Source organism: Arvicanthis niloticus, unplaced genomic scaffold (genome assembly GCF_011762505.2).
Source record: "Arvicanthis niloticus isolate mArvNil1 unplaced genomic scaffold, mArvNil1.pat.X pat_scaffold_595_arrow_ctg1, whole genome shotgun sequence".
Taxonomy (NCBI): domain Eukaryota; kingdom Metazoa; phylum Chordata; class Mammalia; order Rodentia; family Muridae; genus Arvicanthis; species Arvicanthis niloticus.
The window spans coordinates 54-19,651 of record NW_023046216.1 but is presented as its reverse complement, the minus strand read 5'-3'; the positions used below and the strand labels follow the sequence as shown (position 1 = coordinate 19,651).

The 19,598-nt window shown below is 40.6% G+C and overlaps 1 pseudogene; it reads left to right on the top strand.

Moving 5' to 3' along the window:
* Positions 1–15,721, top strand: part of LOC117702231 (von Willebrand factor D and EGF domain-containing protein-like) — a 58,395-nt pseudogene extending 42,674 nt beyond the window's left edge.
* Positions 15,722–19,598: the final 3,877 nt, after the last annotated feature.

Genomic DNA, 19,598 nt, shown 5'->3' with positions numbered 1-19,598 from the left:
GTGGTCTGTAACAGACACTGTGAAAATGGAGGCGAATGTGTTGTACCAGATATTTGCCGGTGCAAGTCTGGCTGGTATGGACCCACCTGTAGTACAGGTAAAATCAGAATTATGTACAATAAAATTATCAATAAAAATAAACTTCAAATGTCCCATAGAGTCACATCTAAGAAACAAAACTGAGCTGACAGGCGAGATAGGAGGTGGTTATGTATAACATATTTTAAAATTCGTACCTTTCCTCCTCACATTTTTCTGTTATCTTGAACCTTACATGTTACGTTACCTAATCAGTACCTTCTTGCTGTTGTGTTCCTATGGTATGTGTTACATGGTATGGACACAGAAACTTGTGTTTGTTGAGATTTCTCCATTTAAGGTTTTTTTCTCCTTTTCTAACCAGGATATAGACATCCTACTTTACTTAACATTGTTCAATTCTGGATGTCAGGGCCAGACATTACAAAAATCCATTATCAATCCATATCAGATGTGCTTCCTTAGCAGAAAGTTTGCGGTTGGTCAGTTTACTCTAACTTACTGTCCCATGTAATATCTATCCTCCTATGCTTAGAAGGCACAATACTTTTGTATTTATTACAACTTCAATATCCACTTTAAAGTCTAACTCAATAATTTCATCTGTAATCCCTATCTAATGACTTTCTCACCAAAAATCTAACCCACCATTTATAATGTGTGGCTACATGTGAAGCCTGTGGCAGAGGAAAACAAAGGCAAGATGATTCTCGCCCTTATATCAAGCCTCAGACCATGACTGAGAGACGAGAGATGCACTTATGTTTTTTTTTTTAATATGACTGTGAAGCAAGTTGGTTTATGATAGGAAATATAAGCAAACTACGTATCACAAGTGAAAACCTTAATGCCAGCAAATGGAGTTTGTACGCCTTGGAGACTGGATAAAATCTAAAATCTGAAAGAAGAATTAGAAGTGCTCTCAAGCCAGGCTGTGGTGGCACACGCCTTAATCCCAGCACTTGGGAGGCAAAGGCAGGCGGATTTCTGAGTTCGAGCCCAGCCTGGTCTAGAGAGTGAGTTCCAGGACAGCCAGGGCTACACAGAGAAACCCTGTCTCGAAAAAACAAAACACCAAAAAACAAACAAACAAAAAAGAAGTGCTCTCAAAGCAAAACATAGGTGATCAAGCATCAGCCATGATAGCATGGAAGGGCTTGAGTGATGTGCCCCTGTTTTATTTGCAAAGAGATAAAGATGTGTGCATAGCCATACCCTTATACTGGGGCTGTGGAGTTGAGTTGGCCTTTCTTAGCCTACGATCCAAAAGCATTCTAGATCTTAATCACCTTAATCACAGTCACTCTACATTCTTAGTTTTATTGTTAACATCATTAGCACACCAAAAAACAAAACAAACAAAAAACAAAACAAAAACAAAAAACAAAAAAACCCACTTACAAGGAATTACAAGGTTATTTTTCTTCTGTTCATTTGGTGAAGTCTAGAACATTATTGGTTCTTTTTACTTGTAGTTAAAATACACCATCATGCTTCATGCTTCCTTCCGTCACATTCAGTCTTAAAATAACAGCGCTTGTGATGATCTCTTTCTCTCCTGTGTTCATTAGCTCTATGTGATCCCATTTGTCTCAACGGGGGTTCCTGTTATAAGCCAAACACGTGCCTTTGCCCTGGTGGATTCTTTGGTTCACAGTGCCAGAATGGTAAGCATTCCCTGTGTGTAAGTACAAAAGGCAAGTGGAAAACTAGGAATACAAAATGGAAAAGTGAGTGTTTCAGAAACATATGTCAAATTTCAGATGGAAAAAGAGAGACTATGTTCCCTCTCTGTTTCTTATTACGTAGATATGGCCATGTAAACCAGCTAGTACAGATGTATCAGAATTGTCAATTATTCAACATACGTTAGGTTAACAACCTGGGCATGATCTGGGAAGTTTTGTCAAGCCAAGACGTGCAACAAATGTATATCCTAGTACAGTTCATAATTAATAGGACTGTCTCCATTGGTTTTAATCCAATAATTTTGACATATATTTTATCTAATGTCTAACCGTTTTCCTGTGACCTCTCTTGATTTTAGATTCATTAAACATTTGTTAAATTCATCTATGTATAACTCTATGCAAAATGACATATTTCTTTCTTTTTCTTTTCTTTGTTTTATTTATTTTATTGTTTAAGATTTATTTATTTATTTTATGTATATGAGTATGCTGTTGCTAACACACCAGAAGAGGGCATCCGATCCCGTCACAGATGGTTGTGAGCCATCATGTGGTTTCTGGGAATTGAACTTAGAGAGCTTATTAGAGGCATAGGAACTTAGTGGCACCATATAGGCAGGGCCAGGAGGGAGGGTGAGAGGCAGTAGCGTGCTGTGAGGCTGTGGGAGGAGTGGAAAGTGGAGAGCAAGGCTAATTGATAAAGCTTTAGGGAGCAGGTTAAGTCCAGAATAAGGTCTGGAGAGTGTAGCTAACAGTCAAAGGGACGGGGAGCCAGGAGCAGAGGCCTAAGCGTTAAAGTAGTGAGAACTGGAGGGGTGGGCAGGGAGAAAGAGAAAGAGAGAGGGGGAGGGGGAGGGGAGGGGAGGGGAAGGGAGAGGGGAAGGGGATGAGGACAAGGGCGGGCGAGGGCAAGGTTGAGAGCGAGGGTGAGAGTCTTAGATGTGAGTCTGTTTCTATGTGTGTCTGAGTGGTCAGCTGGGGTACACATGTGAGCCATATCTCCAGCCCAGGATCATTTTCTTTTCTGCAGCATGTTTTCATATGTTTTCCCATGCAGTTAAAACTATAGAGGTTTTTTTTTTTTTTTCCTCCAGATTAATAGTAATATCTCAGGCATGAGCATATGGGCAGGAAGTAGGAACTATTCTCAGTAAATTAAATGCACACAACACTTCCTGTATCTTTATTCTTAGAATTACATCAAACATAGCTTTAGAACATGTTTGAACATCTTTGTAATTAAATTCCTAAAATTAAAAGTTATGTGATATAATTTGATCGTTTTTATTGAAAATATTTTTTATGCATGGTATTCTGGTTAGAGTTTCCTCTCCCCCAACTCCTTTATGATTCTCCCCACTTCACCTCTCACCTAAATTGACACTCTTTCTTTTCTTTTTCACTAGAAAAAAACCCAGGGATCTAAAAATTATAATAAAATAAAGACAAATCCGAATAGGAAAAAACAAGCAAGGATACAGAAAGAAAAGAGCTAAAGAAAAAGCACAAGAAACACATAAATGCAGAAAAACATACATTCGTTTACACACAGAGAAATCGAATAAAAAGAGCAACAAGAATTTTTAAAAAGTAACAGCAATAAAGTGGAAACAATAACATATATGCCAAAGACCTGTAAAGTTAAAAGAGAGAGAGAGAGAGCCATCTGGTGGTGGTACATATCTCAGTGCTCAGGAGGCAGGGGCAGGCAGATCTGTGAGTTCAAGGCCAACCTGCCCACCACAATGAGTTTTAGGATAGCCAAGGCTATGAAGAGAAAACTTGTTTCAAAAAAAAGAAAGAGAGAGAGAGAGAGAGAGAGAGAGAGAGAGAGAGAGAGAGAGAGAGAGAGAGAGAGAGACTGTGCCTGGCATGGGCTTTAGAAGCTTAAAACTCATCCCCACCCCATCCCCACTCCCACCCTAGTGACACACTTCCTCCAACAAGGCCACAACTTCTATTTCTTCTAATCCATTAAAGAGTCCTAGTCCCTGGTGACTAAGCATTTAAAAATAGGAATCTATGGAAGCCATTCTTATTCAAACCATCACAGATACATTAAAAACTTGTAATTTCTTTTCCATGATTAAAAAATTATATTGGATACATATTTAGGAAAAAATATCTGCAAAGCTGAGGAGATGTTTCCCTAGGTACAGATGGTTGCTATGAAGCCTCAAAGCAGAGTTCAGTCTGCAGAATCTACACAGGGTTAGGAGAGAGCTGTCTTCTAAAATTTGTCTTCTCTGATCTGCATGCTGCCCACCCCCACACACACATACAAATAGACTCAGTATGTACCTGCAGAGGTGTAACCTAAATCAGTACAATCTATCTACTTGCTGAATTATTAATTAATAAATATCAGCGGTAGGGTCAATACCCACCTCAATGGTTGATGTTCCTGAATGAAAACACACACACAGAGAGAGAGAGAGAGAGAGAGAGAGAGAGAGAGAGAGAGAGAGAGAGAGAGAGAGAAAGAGTCACACAGTCTTTATATATTAATATGTTTTAAGCAGCCCAATTGCTGGGCAGCTGTGTAGCCTCTGTGCTGCTAGAATCTACCTCCAACCTATAATTCTGAGTTAACACTTAATAATTCTGTGTTCCATCTTGGCTTCTCTTGGTCAACCATCTAGGCCATGTTTTCTTGACCCAGAGCCCAGGGTGCTCTTTTTGCTTCTCTTCCCCATGGTGACCTCTCTGTTTCCCTCTCTCCCCTCTCTCCTAAAGCATGGAGGATATCCTTTTCCCTGTTAGAAGCCTGGGAAATACTAAAATCCCACCTCTGTCTGTGGTCCCCAGCTATTGGCTGCTGGAATTTTTATTTACCAGTCAGAACCAACTGGGAAAGGTTCCCAGAAGCTTTATTGAGACCCTCTCGTGCAAATAGTTTTTGGGGAACATAATTACCATTTGTAATACACGCAGCTACATGTATTCATTAAAATATCCAATTGCATATTTTGTATTGGAAGTATTATTTCATTTGTTAATCTTCTAAAAATCAATTGTGTTCTTTAGAGGGAGTGGAAATTACAGAAGCAGTTATTAAGGGGATCTAATCCAACCTGGCAGTTTGAACAGCTCTTTTACTAAAACACATTAATTTTAAAAACAAACTAAAATCCACATAACAATCTATCAATAAAGGAGAATTAAATTTAAATTAAACAAAAAAATAAGTAAAACCACACAAGAAAATTCAATATTCATGGTCTATAGTATAGCTGGCTGTCAGAGCACTTGTTTAGCACATGCAGAACTCTGGCTCAATTCTCAACACTGCATAGAAAATCAAGTAACATTAAATCTTAATGTTTGGGAGAAACACAAAGCAATAATAATCATCTCAGAGAAATGACAAACATTCAGGTTTGTTTCCTAATCTGGCTTCCCCTGTATGGTCAATATGAGGAAAGTTACATTAAACAGCTAACAAATATTCCCAACAAAAGAATTTTATTTTATTATTTAAAAGATTTTTACTGGGCATTCAGAGGAACCAGTTATATAAACTTGCACTGTGACATGACTAGATTAAAGCTCGCTTAAAGTGTTTCCTATTAATTGTACAAAGTAGTGTAACACAATGGTTAAGGGTCTTCTAGTTTGCACAGGAGGAAATATAACCTAACTTTGAGCTGAGCATCAGGTCACTTTCTTTATTCTCTTTATTATCATTATCATTATTTCTTATCATTATCATTATTTATTATCATTATCATTATTTCTTTATTATCATTTCACAGTTGGCTTTCCACACTGATGAGGTATAAGTTATATTTCACAAGGCACTCAGGATTTCATTGCAGACTCCAGCACTAAAGTGTTTTAACAATGTTAACCTCCTGGCAGCCAATGGCTCTGAGTTCTGCATTTTATTATTTAGGAAGGACAGTTGCAATGGCTTGCAGTTGTGATCCTCTATTTTTATAGCACATTTCCCTATCTTATGGCTCCGTAGATAACAAGCCTCTGAACCAATGTGCAATATATAATAATTCAATATGTACTGTTCACACATTGCTGCCCTCTGTTCTTTTAGCTGTCTGTCACCCTCCCTGTAAAAATGGTGGCCTCTGCATGAGAAATAATGTGTGCACCTGTCGTGGTGGATACACCGGAAAGAGATGCCAGACAAGTAAGATACCACATAAATATTTGCATACCACAGGTAAAAATGAATCTTTGTTTTTTGACGTGTTTTTTGTTGTTGTTGTTGGTTTTGTTTTTTTAACCTAAGGCATTGTGAGCCTTTGTGCATGAATGGTGGAAAATGTGTGAGACCGAATATTTGTTCCTGTGCTTATGGTTGGAGTGGGAAACGGTGCAACACACGTAAGTAAAACAAAGAAGACTCTCAAAATGTCAGTGCAGACCTTCATGAAGGCAGCGTACAGCAGAATGTAAGACAAAGTCTTTCTGCTTTCATCTGTGTGTTTTCATTCTTGCTCTTTTATTCCTGCTCTGGGAGATATCACTTTGAAATAGTGAAAGAAAGAGTCATCTGAAGACAGTGTCCAGTGTTTTCTAGTGTTTCATTTTCTTTTTCTTTTTTTTTCTAAGAAAACACTTCTTCCTATTTTATTGGATATTACATTTTAAATATCCCCTTTTCCTGTTCCCCCAAGCCTCATATACCTCATATACCCCCTCTCCTGCTCCTATGTGGGTGCTCCCCACCCAACTACTTACTCCTGCCTCCCCGCCCTCAAATTCCCCTACACTGAGGCATCCAGCCTTCACAGGACCAAGGGCCTCTCCTACTATTGATGCCTGACAAGGCCATCCTCTGCTACATATGTGGCTGGAGCCATGGGTTCCTGCATGTGGACTTCTTGATTGGTGGTTTAGTCCCTGGGAGCTGGGGGCAGGGGTCTACATGGTTGATATTATTGTTGTTCCTATAGGGTTGCAAACCACTTCAGCTCCTTCAGTCCTTTCTCTAACTCTTCCACTGGGGACCCATTGGGGACCCCTTTCTCAGTCCAGTGGTTGACTGTGAGCACCTGCCTCTGAATTTGTCAGGCTCTGGCAGAGCATCTCAGGAGGCAGTCAGATCAGGCTCCTGCCAGCATGCCCTTCTTGGCATCCACAGTAGTTTCTGTGTTTTGTGACTGTATATGGGTTGAATCCCCAGGTGGGGCAGTCTTTAGATGGCCTTTCCTTCAATCTCTGCTCCACACTTTTTATCCATAGTTGCTCCCATGAGTATTTTGTTACTTCTTCTAAGAAGGACCGAAGCACCCATACTTCAATCTTCCTTCTTCTTGAGCTTCCTGTGGTCTGTGAATTGCATTTGGGCATTGTGAGCTTTATGCTAATATCCACTTATCAGTGAAGGCATGTGTGTTCTTTAGTGATTAGGGTACCTCATTCAGGATGATATTTTATAGCTCCATCCATTTGCCTGTGAATTTTATGAATTCATTATTTTTTAATAGCTGAGAAGTACTCCATTGTGTGAATGCACACATATTCTGTATCCATTCCTCTGTTGAAGGACATCTGGATTATTTTCAGCTTCTGGCTATTATGTATAAGGCTACTATGAACATAGTGGAGCATATGTCTTTGTTATATGTTGGAGAATCTTTTGGGTATATGCCCAGGAGTGGTATGCTCAGGTAATACTATGTCCAATTTTCTGAGGAACCACCACACTGATTTCCAGAGTGGTTGTACCAGCTTGCAATCCCACCAGAAATGGAAAAGTGTTTCTCTTTGTCCACATCTTGGCCAGAATTTGATGGTATCTGAGTTTTTTATATTAGCCATTCTGGCTGGTGTGAGGTGGGAATCTTGGGGCTGTCTTGATTTGCATTTCTCTAATGACTAAGGATGTCCAGCATTTCCTTAGGTGCTTCTCTGCCATTCAGTATGCCTCAGTTGAGAATTTTTGTTTAGCTCTGTACCCAATTTTTGAATAAGAGTATTTGATTCTCTGGAGTCTATCTTTTTGAGTTCTTTGAATATACTGAATATTCACCCTCTATCAGACGTAGGATTGGTAAAGATCTTTTCCCAATCTATGGATTTGCCATATTGTCCTATTGACAGTGTCCTTTGCCTTACAGAAGCTTTCCTTTTATGAGGTACCATTTGTCAATAGTTGATCTTAGAGCATGAGCCATTGGTGTTCTGTTCAGGAAATTTCCCCTGTGCTCATGTGTTTGAGGCTCTTCCCCATTTTCTCCTCTATTAGTTTCAGTGTATCTGGTTTTATGTGTAGGTCCTTGATCCACTTGGACTTGAGCTTTGTACAAGGAGATAAGAATGGATTGATTTGCATTCTTCTACATGCTGACCTCCAGTTGAACAAACACCATTGGTTGAAAATGCTGTCTTTTACACTGGATGGTTTTAGCTCCTTGTCAACGATCAAGTGATACACGTGTGTGTGGGTCATTTCTGGGTCTTCAGTTCTATTCCATTGATCATCCCGACTGACTCTATTCCAATACCATGCAGTTTTTATCACTATTGCTCTGTAGTACAGCTTGAGGTCAGGGATGATAATCTCCCAGAAGTTCTTTTATTGTTGAGAATAGTTTTTGCTATCCTTGTTTTTTTGTTATTCCAAATGAATTTGAAAATTGCTCTTTCTAACTCTGAAGAATTAAGTTGGAATTTTGATGGGGATTACATTGAATCTGTAGATGGCTTTTGGCAACATAACCATTTTTTCTGTGTTAATCTTGCCAATTCATGAGCATAGGAGGTGTTTCCATCTTTTGAGATCATCTATTTCTTCAGGGATTTGAATTCTTATTTTGATTCTTCCTTTCCAATTTGTATGCCTTTGACCTCCTTTTGTTGTCTAATTGTTCTAGCTAGAACTTTAAGTACTGTTTTGAATAGAGATAGAGTGGGCATCCTTGTCTAGTCCCTGATCTTTCACTTGCTTTTTTACAGTCAAACCAAGATATTTATATGATTTGTGACTATTGTAAATCATGTCATTTCCCTAATTTCTTTCTCAGCCTGTTATCCTTTGAGTATATGAAAGCTACTGATTTGTTTGAGTTTATGTTATATGCAGCCATTTTGCTGAAGTTGTTTATCAGGTTTAGGAGTTCTCTGGTAGAATGTTTGGGATCCCTTAAGTATACTACCATATCATCTGCAAATAGTGAAATTTTGACTTCTTCCTTTCCATTTGTATCCCATTTGACCTCCTTTTGTGTCTAATTGTTCTAGCTAGAACTTTAAGTACTGTATAAATACATAGAGAGAGAGTGGGCATCCTTGTCTAGTCCTTAATTTTAATGAGATTTCTTCAAGTTTCTCTCCATTTTAGTTTGATGTTGACTACTGGCTTACTGTATATGCTTTTTCTGTGTTTAGGTATGAGTATTGAATTCCTGATTTTTCCAAGACTTTTAACATGAAGTGATGTTGAATTTTGTCAAATTTTTTAGTATCTAATGAAATGATCATGTAGTTTTTTTTTCTTTGAGTTTGTTTATGTAGTGGATAATGTTGATGGATTTAGCTATATTGAACCATCCCTGCATCCCTGGGATGAAGCCTATTTGATGGTGGTAAATGATCGTTTCGATATGTTCTTGGATTTGGTTTGCAAGAATTTTATTGAGTATTTTTGCATCAATTTTCATAAGGGAAATTGTTCTGAAATTCTCTTTCTTTGTTGTCTTTGTGTGGTTTAGGTATGAGCATAATTGTGGCTTCATAGAACAAATTGTTTAGTGTTCCTTCTGTTTCTATTTTATGGAACAGTTTAAAGAGTATTGGTATTAGGTCTTCTTGGAAGGTCTGATAGAATTCTGCACTAAAACCATCTGGTCCTGGGCTTTTTTGGTAGGGAGACTTTAATGACTGCTGCTATTTCTTTAGGGGTTATGGGACTGTTTAGATGGTTTATTTGTTCCTGATTTAGCTTTGGCACCTTGTATCTGTCTAGAAAATTGTCCATTTCATCAGATTTTCCAATTTGGTTAAATATAGGATTTTGTAGCAGGATCTGATGATTTTTGAATTTCCTCAGTTTCTGTTGTTATGTCTCTCTTTTCATTTCTGAATGCTATAACTAGGGACCTAAGAACAGTAAGCTAGCCCATTAAAAGTTGTAGTTATACATGTTTCTTTGGTCATGCTGTCTCTTAACAGCAGTATCAACCCAAAGTCAGACTTTGATACCAAGAATGGGATATTGGTAGATTAGGCCTGACCATTTGTTTGTTGGAGGAATATTGAATTGTGGGATTTTTGATTTGGAAAAATCGAAATGGTTCAATGCATTAAGTGGTGCTTTTGTCCCATTCTACAAGAAATGTGGAAGAAATTGGTGCTGACGCTGATTTAAACTGGCTCAAGAGGTTTCAGAGGACAAAGATGTCAGTATGTGGCCTAGAAACTGTTTTGTGGTATTTTGGTGAAGAATCTGGCTGGGTTTTGTCCTTGTTTGAAGAGATTGAGGAGGCACAGGCTAGCATGAAGAGAGTCAGAATGATTGTCTGAAAAAGGAAGTCTAACAAAAACCCAACATACACTGTCCTCTGGTTCACTTTCAGGAAAAGTATTTAGATGACTCTTACAAGCTGATAAAGAAAAGAACAAACTATGAGGTGCAATACATAACGGAGCACTAGGAAGTTAAATCGAGCTGGATCCTAGGTTGAAGGAAATCACCAGATTTAGGGAATAATGATCTCACAGAAAGATCCCGACCAGCTAAAGTAATTGTGTTTGAATATGATCTAGCAATAGTTATGTCACATTTAGTGTTATTAACTGCTTATTGTTTTAATTTGTCTTTTTTATATCTGTTACAAACTTCTATTCCAAAATTAAGAGCACACTGTGGTCCAGAACTTTAGGCTGGAAGCAGAGGCTTTTGATCTAGACCTTGAAGAATAGTGACCATGGGAAACCTTAAGGAGATCTCCAAATTCAAGGCCAGTCTAGAAGAGAGAGAGAGAGAGGAGGAGAGAAGAGAGAGAGAGAGAGAGAGAGAGAGAGAGAGTTAGTTAGTTAGTTCCAGGCAGACAAAAGCTTAGGTCCAGGCATGGTAAATATACCCTTAGTCCCATCACTGAGGAGACAGAGCCATCAGATGTCTGAGTTCAAGGTCAGTCTAGAGAACAAGTTCCATGTCTGTGAAGCTTAGGCAGTGAATGGAATCATTAAAACTGAAATCTGGTGAGGATGTAATAGCACAAGGTTGCATGTTCCAGGCCCAGCAAGAAGTAGAACTTGGCAGCAGGTTCAGGCCCATGGCTCTGCTGTTAGGGTCAAGAGTCCATGGGGTTACTGGGACAATTGATGCTGCCTAGCAGGAGCTTGGAAAATTAGCAGTTGTTAAGAAGAAACTAACACCACTGGGGTGAAATCTGGGGAATGTGTTCAAAGAGAACACAGAAACTGTTCCAGAGATAGTGAAGGTGTTTTCTGGTAAACCCTCTGCACTCACTTACTGATACTTTCACCTCCTGTGCGGTTTTCTTCCTATGTGCATCCCTTTGATGTATTTTTGATGTCTTATGCTCTAGCTAAAAATTCAAGAACTCTGTTGAAGAGATAGGGAGTTAGTAGCCTTGTCTTGGCCATGAATTTAGTGAAATTGCTTTAAGTTTCTCTTCATTGATTTGATGGTTTTATTGGCTTCAGTTATTGCTTTATATTATATTTATATTTATATGTATGTAATTATTATTTTATATATTATTTTATATTATATTTAGGTATGCATCTTGTATCCCTACTCCACAGGACTTTTAACAAGAAGGTGTGTAGGCTTTCCAGCATCTAATAAGATGACAATGTAGTTTTTTTCCAGTAGGGGGTTATTTTCTGGATTGACTTATAGATGTTCCTATATTGAACCACCCCTGTATCTCTACGATGAATCAACTTGGCCATTTTGATGCTGTCTTCATGTGTTCTTGGATTCTGTGAGTGATTTCCCTTCAGTGTTCATGGTGGAAGTTTCTCTCTAATTCCCTTTTCATGTTGTATCTTTTGTGTGATTTAGTTACCAGCTTGATTGTGGCCTTAGAAAAGGAGTTTGGCAATATTCGTTTTATTTATATTTAGTGGAATAGTTGGAGGACTATTGATCTTAGGTCTTCATTAAAAATCTGGTCCAATTCTGCCTAAACCTATGGGTTCAGGCCTTTTATTTGGGGGAAGGGGATATGGAAGACTTTTGATGACTGTTTCTATTTCTTAGGGTTTATAGGATCATTTAGTTATGTTACTAGATCTGAATTTAACTTTAGTAATTCCTATCTATTTAGAATATTTCACATTTCCTGAAGATCTTCCAATTTTTTTGAGCACAGGCTTCTGAAGTTCCACCTAATTATTTTTTTTAAAAAAATTTGCTCTGTGTCTGTTGTTATGTCCTTTTTTATTTCTGATTTTGTTAATTTGGTAGTGTTTCTCTGGCTTTTATTTCATGTCAGGAAGGGGTTATATATCTTGTTGATTTTCTCAAAAAAACCTCCTCTTGGTTTCCATAACTATTTATATTATTCTCTTTGCTTATTAATTGATTGATTTGATCTTTGATTTCTTTCCTGCCATCAAATCCTACCACCCTCTCATTGGGATGAGGCTTTGCCTCACCTATGGAACTGCAGCACATAATAAATGAAGCTCTGCTGTTCTCTGTGGTGGGTGATGCAAAAGACAGCCACACTGAAAACCTTCCATAGTCCTGTTGCAGGGTGAATTGGAGAAGCCCACTATGTCAGTGTTACCTGCAAGATGCCATATCACATTAACAGAGGTCTGTACACACCTCCACAGTAGTTGGTCTTCTGAGTCATATTGGAAAATGTTATAATGGGTTCATGAATGCAGACACACACACACACACACACACACACACACACAAATCAGAGAAAGTCTGTGGGAGATACCTTTTCCATGCTGTTTTCAAGGAAGGAACTCATGTTTCTAAGTTTGGTACCACAGATGGATACCAGTTGATCCATCTCATCAGCTGATCATCTCAACCAAGTATTTCATGAGCTCTTTATCTGCATTGATGATCTTGGTGATGTGTGTGTGTGTTGTGTTGTGTGTAGGGTGTGCATTCCTGACATTGTGCAATTTTTTGCACACTTAGAAATTATGTGTGCATTAATAAAAATACACCAAAATTGGAATCCATGGAGGATGCTTGGGTTTGTGGGTAGCCAAGAGGTTAGAGAGACTTGAAAGCACATATGGGGATTCCCTTTTGTTGTAGGTTACAACTCAAATACAATGGGTTCTTTATTTTATTGTTTTTCTCCTCTGTAGCCCCAGACTAGGGGTCAACCTACTACATTGTGAAAGATAGGCTAAATATTTCACCTCTAAATCACATTCCAGGTCTGAACCCAATTCATCTTCTATAACAATTACAGGGTAGGCTGGATGAAGACACTCAGCTGACACTGTTGCCATCTCAAGACTGCTTCATGAGAATGGCTTACTGAATGCTTTCAAGATTGGGAATGTTTAGCTAGATGGGACAGAAAATAACAAACCTCCAGTCCACATGTACCTTAAGGACAGGTTAGTCTGATAAAGGCTGACATTAGCTATTGACTCATGTCATGTGTGCCAGTAGAAAACTCCAGGTTAATATATGCATCTGGTAGGATTTACCAAACACACCATTCACTGTTGTGAGGACCCAGATGTGAGTACCAAGTCCCTCAAGTGTACTAGGATATTCGAGGGGACCCCACAAATACAACTGTAACATGGGAGTGGTCTACATCTCATCTCACCTTTCCTCTAGCGTTCTACTGATGAAGGCTTTGATGTCAGGATCAGCTCATAAGAAGCCGAAAGACCTATGGGAGAGAGGAACCAAAGCTGCTCCCTGATGCTCTGGTGCTGAGCTTTTACATGTTCTGCTTTTGCAGTGACTATCTGTGGAATACTTCCTTAACACTTTAACTTCTGACTGATCTCCAGTGTCCATCAGTCACTTCCATTCCATATATGCATAACAGTCACTGGAAGGAGCACGTCCTCAATGGACTCCCAGATCTGTTGCTATGACAAAAGAGCAGCTTCAACTGTCCCTCCAAGGCTCCACCCTTGCACATGTTGATCCCCATCAGAAACATGTGGTCACAGCTGCACACTCCATTCACAGTGGCTGCTCTTGAGCTTCCCCCAAAATGCTTAGATTAAGACACTTTTCTTGTTATCAAGATGGATTCATTGTCCCGGTACTTCCTACATGAGGCTACACTCAGTTACGAGTTTTAAGTGTATGCGTAATCTCCATCACTCCGTACATTAGAGGTGAGAGATCTGCTCTAAAATTGAAAATAAGAGATGCTGGAGCATGATCCTGAACACACGAAGAGCAGTGGGCACACCAGAACACCTGCACGATGCCTGGCAGCCTCAACAATGACCATGAGCAGCTCAAGCACCTGTACCTACACATCTACCTACATTTCTGTCAGGGGCATCTCTGTCTATACACTAAAGGCCTAGACTCAGCCATAGGTCTGAAGACAGCAGTACGCTTAACATGCATGCCTGCTAGCACAAAGTCTGGTCTCTGTGAAAAAACACCAGAACAGATGGCTAGAAGCTACTGTAAACAAACAGATAGTTGCCAGGCTCTAGTCATAGACCTTGTAGATAGGTGACCTTGGGTAGATAGTACAACTTAGATTAGGACAAGTGAATCATAGGCGGAGTCATAGTGGCCTGTCCACTGAACCTTCACCCAGCTGACACACTATTCTGGAAGATATCTGTACTCCCCTGAACACCTATGCTTCTGCATCGTCCCCTTCCCCACATCCTGCCTTTTTGTGTATCTAACCTGTGTGGAAAAAGTAAAAAATTGCGATCTGATCAGCCTATAGACAGGTCGCTGTTCTTTGCGTCTTTGCCTGCTTACTCCCACCCCCTGCTCTCTTTCAGGTGATCTCCCTGGACCCCTGTTTAATGTCCTGCTGGACAGGACACATTTCTCCATTGACTGGGTGTGATCCAGTCCACCTAACACACACAACATGCCCTAGAAGGAAAGGAGCCAACTGCAGGAGGTATGAGGATGACCACAGCTTAGAGCATCTGCTGTTCTCTCAGAAGACTTCACATGGTGCCTAACAATCATCTACAACATGGCTATTATACCTTCTTCTGGCCTCTGAGGGAACTAGGACTCAGGAGGGGGACTGCAGACATACAGTAGGAAAAAGAAACCATTCACAGAGATAATAAAAGTAAATCTAAATGATACTAACAAACACAGCAAATGTATGTTCAAGAACATAGCATCTATCAACAGTTATTTCAGAGCATGACTTGAAGGTCATTTATCTGTTGTGTGGACATCACTGATGATGTTTTGCAAGAAAAGCTGAGGCACACATACTTCTGGGACTCTGATTTATTGTATCCTCCTTTGTGAATGTTGTTATTTCCTCAGCAGCTGTAGAGCAATGCCAGTATATTACATAATATCTGGTTCACCTGGTCAGTAGAGAATGTCTGCTATAGAGGGCTATAACTCAGGAGTAGGAAAAGTACATCATAAAGTGTGTATCCATGGGGAAGCTACATTATCCACTCAAAAGACATCATCACCTGTGTACCCTTGGTGGCTGAATTTTTGTGTAGGGCAGTCTGCCTGGAACTTACAGAGATCCAACTCTACCTGTGTGTTCTAGGTCTACAGGAGGGGACAGAACACATGAATAACGAAGATGGTCTTAAGAGTCAAGAGTTGCAAATCAATTTTTATTCATAAATAAATGAAAATTTAAAAAACATGCTTAAAAAAGAACCAGTTAATATAAAGAATTAAAAGCAAGACACCAAAATTATAAAAACAATTAACAAGAACATATAACTTCCCTTATACCATAATAAAAATGCAAACATTGGAAAACGTAACGCGAACACAATCCTTTTACCGCGAATAAGGACAGGAGGCGATAATCGGGGTATACTGCAACGAGGACTTTACTCCTGATACGGTAAAGCGGAAATGACGGAAGAAACCGAAGCGGCCTAGCTTAAATTACTGAGTGACGACACTTCTGAATGCTGTTGGCCCACCACCCAATACGCTCGGATAGGCATTGACTGGCGCTCCTTCTGCCTAGCAACTGCGCAGATATTGTTTATGCTGTGGATAAACACGAGGCCAGCGCCATCTTGGAAATGAAACGTATAGCCACTGTTAACAGCGTGCTTCTACAGAAAACGAAACTTGAAACAAACCTAAAGAAAACATTGTTGAGCAGCTTTCTCTCACTGCACACTTAGCAACACAGACTACAGCTGTTTCTCCTCTTGGAACGTTGGTGGCAACAGTCACCTCAATTCTCTCTCAACTGGTCTTGAAAGGACAGGAAAGGGAATCAGAGCCCAAATCAGCCAGGCTGCCTACTTCGGGCTTATTGACACTGATGAAGGAACTATGTGGAAGAAGATTTATCCAAGAATTCTCTGTCTGTGAGGATGGAGCTTAGCAGCTTTTTAAAAAAATAGTTATTTTTAACAAAGAAAGTTAATTTTTTCAAATAAGCTGACACTATCTGGAAATGCCTGTGTTCCCTGCAAGCCCCCCATGTGTCCACCACTTCATCTTCCCAGACTTGAGCCTGACTCGGAGTCAGACGTGTGCAAGAGGGAGCGTCTCTGAGAACCTTTACAGAATGCCAGCAGGAAAGGAAAGGCAGCTGACTCTTGCTTACAATATGATGCACAGGCCCAGCCAGCAGTTCAGATGGGTGTCTCCTTTTGGTCTTTGCTGGGCGAGGGCTTCGCCTGGCTCCTTGGCTGCTCTCACCTCGAGGACACCGTGTGGGTGGGGTGGGGACTGTGCCCCTCGCCTCTCAGGCTCCTCCTCCTCCTGTAGCTGCTGCTCAGACTTAGCTCCCTGCATCTGGAGCAGCGGAGCTGCACTCGAAAGCTCAATCATGGCCTTCCGTTCCTCGTGAACTGCTTGGTTCAAGTGATGTCTTCTGATATTCTAACTCTTCATTCTGCCTCTGTAGGTCTTCCAGAATGACCTGTAGCTCACTCCTCATCCTTACTCTCACGCTCTCGCTGTCAGAGGAGTATTCCGTCTTGTTTCTCACTGTGTCCATGCTGCTGGCGGGGCTCTGGATCTCTGAAATCTCAGCTCAGAGGCAGGTGATCTTTCTTCTCCAAGGCAATCTGATACATAGAAACTGCGTCATGGCCAGGCGCTCCTCCTGCTCAGTCAGGATCTCATTCTTCCTGCTCAGTCAGGATCTCAATCTCCTCCTGCTCAGTCGGGACCTCATTCTCTGAGAAGGTGGCAACTCATCCTGCAGGGGTGTGTCTTTCAGGGATGTGGCCAATTTCAGCCTCTTGCAGTGTTCTGTCTGAGACCTGGGAGAGGAAGGCAGTTATTAAGACATAGGCTTCTTCGTAAAGACCTGCATGTCAGCTCTCAGGTTGCTGCCTCCCACCACCACAACAAGACAGTCAACATTGATCTTTTTAACTGGAACCATTGCTGCTAAATCTGCAGGCAGGCAAAAAATATCCAGCAACACTCACAAAAAACATGGGCTAAGAAGCTGCCTCTCAGACTTCTATCAGTGCAAACAAGACAGGGCAGTGGAAAAGACCTCAATGGGTTAAGGGAAAGAAAGGAGAAGGCCACATGCCACCCAGGTCAAGGACAACGAGAATCAATTATTTGGACATATTGTACTTGGCTTTATAATCCCTCCAAGGTGCTTTGGACCTATCATGTCACATGAACCTCTGCATGACCTGTCTCAGGACACAGAACTCATCAAAGCTCGCACAGCAACCCTCCTATCATGACAAATGCAGGGAGTGACAGGTTATTTATCTGTTAAAATTATTGGACTGCAGCTTCAAGCAGAGCAACAAGGTACACTTGCCCATAATTCAGTGTCTCACAACAGACTAATCCCCGAATACTTGTGCATAGACAGAACAATGAACAACTACATTGCATGAGAGGTGGTGTTGCTTGGTTGGGTGTATGGATTAGAAAGGTGCTGGCTAAAGCAAACTGGATCCAATGTGCAAATGTCATCAGACAGTATTTAGTCAACTCAGATGTTTGTCCCTACCTGATGGTGTTGGGTCTGGAGGTTGCTGGTCTCTCCTGTTCCTCTTTATCATTTAGGTTAAAGCCAACCAAATATTTTTGGATTACACGAAAGTCAATGTACACTGCCTGGTTCAGTGTGTCCAAATGCTCATGTACAAGATTCGTTCCATGTCACTATCCGGTCTTCGGTTGCACTGAAAATAACATCTGAATAGTAAGATCCTGCAGCCTCCTACTTCCTCCCATTACTACTTTCAAGTGCCATTAACTCCACCAGGACCCAGGTTCCAATGAAGATCTAACACAATATATCTAATACATGATATCAGAGCTGCACAAACAGCAAAACAGCCAATTCAGGGAAGAAAAAAAGTATGTGGGCTGAGCCCAAATAACAGTAAGGCCCATGTCTCTCAAAACAAAAAAAAAAAAGAATAAATAGGAAGAGGGATCTCCATCTATCCATGACAGCCAATGCATTGGGGCAACATCAAGTAGTAGGGGCAAATACCATCAACGTAGGTCAGTAGAACCAAGGAGAGGACATAGGATGCTACATGTTCCATCGCATCAGCTCTGTAACACCCGCCTAAGCCACAGAGGCAGAGTACTGCCATAATTAAACCTCTGAAGGATCTGAATCCATTGTTCTATGGAGAGGCTCCTGAGGATGCTCTCACTGACCAATGCTGGGAGTGTGACAGTCCTTCAGACTTATGAAGATTGCAGTCCAAAAGGCCCAAGGAACACTCATGGCTAAAAAAGCAGAAGGGAGAGAAACAGACCTTCAGAACACTCTAGTCCAGACTCAAAGGAAATGCAGAAATGGCCATTCCACAACTGCAGGTCTCCCTGACCAGTACTTACATAGAAGTGAGTTCTGTTTCGAAGCTGCTGTTGGGTTTCATAGGCCTTTAAGGTGTCCATCTCTAAGTTGTGCCGAAAAGACATGACCTTCTTCTCTTTGCACACTCAGTACTTCATACTGGGGATTTAGCCTGGGGAAGGACCTGTGGCCTCAGGAAGATTGGATTCCATGAACATGGGCTTTCAGGAACACATGGAACTCAGCTGGGATCTGTACTACCCCAGCCTGGGAAGGCCACATCTGTATTCTATGTACTGGCATGGTCTTCACCTTTGAAAACTTTTTATCCTGGCCCCAGCACAGCAAAATGTTAGGATTCCAGATGGAAGGGTGCCCTATGTCACTCTGTAGGGTTGGAGGGCAGTCTAGACAGGTCATGGTCTCAAGAGCCTAGGCCACAAGTATTGTCCAGCCTGTTTTCATAAAAGGGATTCTACATCTTGGATAATTACAGTGTAGAGACAGACATTACACATAATTCTGGAGATGAGACCAGATATCTGCACAGCTTTATTAATCTGCCCAAGGAATAAAAATGTATGGACAATTGTGATGACATAGGCAAAGAGCAGTGCATATGATAGTGAGGCCTCCCAGACCTCAGCGACTCACATCACCTGAGAAACTGTTATACAGTTCAATTCCAGCCAAATCACAGAACCCTAGTTCCAAAGTGTGGAGAGGAAATGAAAACATAAAAATGTATGCACATGGATGTACATGTGCACACACATACATGGACTCACAAAATTGGACAAAACCCACAAGAATGAGAAAAGAGAACAGAGTCCGAGGATGAGAAAGAGGAACAGAGACGCAAAAGAGAGAGCACAATGAGATGCAGAAGAAATGCATGCAACATTGCTGTCTCAGAGTATAGGCACACAGACATAGGGAACAGTATTTGAGGCATCAGGTCTCTACTCAAGCACTGAGA